Here is a 1244-nt window from a genome sequence, read left to right on the forward strand (position 1 = left end):
TATGTATTGAGACATTTCTCTTTCCCTTTGTACTCAGTGCTTGTCTATGTTATGCCCCTTTAAATTTTTCAAGGTTAAAATTATTTGACTCACACAGTGAACAATAACTTTGAAGTCCTCATCGTCTGTTCTGTGCCTTAGAAAAGATGCAAAGTGATTGTCTTGACACAATTTTGGTTTTATATTTGGGCAAGTAACTGTGTTTTAATAGAATCTTTGCCTTTCACAAAAGGTGGCCAGCCCAACCACAGTTCTATTGTCTCTTCAGATATACATGTCTTCATTCAATTGTCAGCACTAAATGGTATTGTATAATTGAAATTTGCTAAGAGAATAGAACTCAAATGTTCCCTCTCACACACCCATAAAAGTAAGGAGATGGATGTGTTAATTAAAAAATGGGGGGCAGCCCTGGTGGCTCAGTGGTTTAGCGCCACCTTCAGCCCAGGGCCTGATCCTGGAGACCCGGAATCAAGTCCCACGTCAGGCTCCCCGCATGGAGCCTGCTTCTTCCTCTGCCTGTGTCTCTACCTCTCTCTCTCTTTCTCTGTCTCTCATGAATAAATAAATAAAATCTTTAAAAAAATTTAAAAAATGGGGAGGGGATCTTTATGTATCTAAACCACCACTATATATACTTTAAATATCTTACAATTTTATATGTCAATTATCCCTCAATTAAAGCTGAAAGTTTAAAAAAACTATGAAAGATAAACTTGCCAAATATTTATTGGAGGAATGTTTTCTAGCTGCATTTCCAATGTTCAACAAATCTTGATTACAGAAATGACATGGCCCATTTTGTGTGCCAGATATGAATCATTTAGCTGGGAAAATTTCCCTTTCTGTGTTGGCTGCTGCTAAAAGCTTAGCACAGAGTAACTCCAGGATCTCCATTGTCTACTCGTGTATGAGGGAAGACGCAAAACAAATGTCTTAAAAGTTTCCCTCACTTTTGGGCCTCATTCTGTTGCATTTCATATTTCTGGTCTTATTTTTATTTACTCTGGTTCATCATCTTGTGGTATTTTAAGTCTTTTATTATAAACTCCTTATAAACTTTTCTGAAATGAGATTTTTAAGAGAATAAATAAAATTATTTAAATCTGGTTTCATGATCAAATTTTCTTCCTTTAAAAATGAATCTTTGTGTCATCTGAAATCTAATAACTCCATGGAATTTCGTTCGGAAGTGCTGATTTTCTTTATTTTTACATTCCGCATTTTTTAGTATAGGATGTACT

This window comes from Canis lupus, chromosome 25, assembly GCF_003254725.2.
Source record: "Canis lupus dingo isolate Sandy chromosome 25, ASM325472v2, whole genome shotgun sequence".
NCBI lineage: Eukaryota > Metazoa > Chordata > Mammalia > Carnivora > Canidae > Canis > Canis lupus.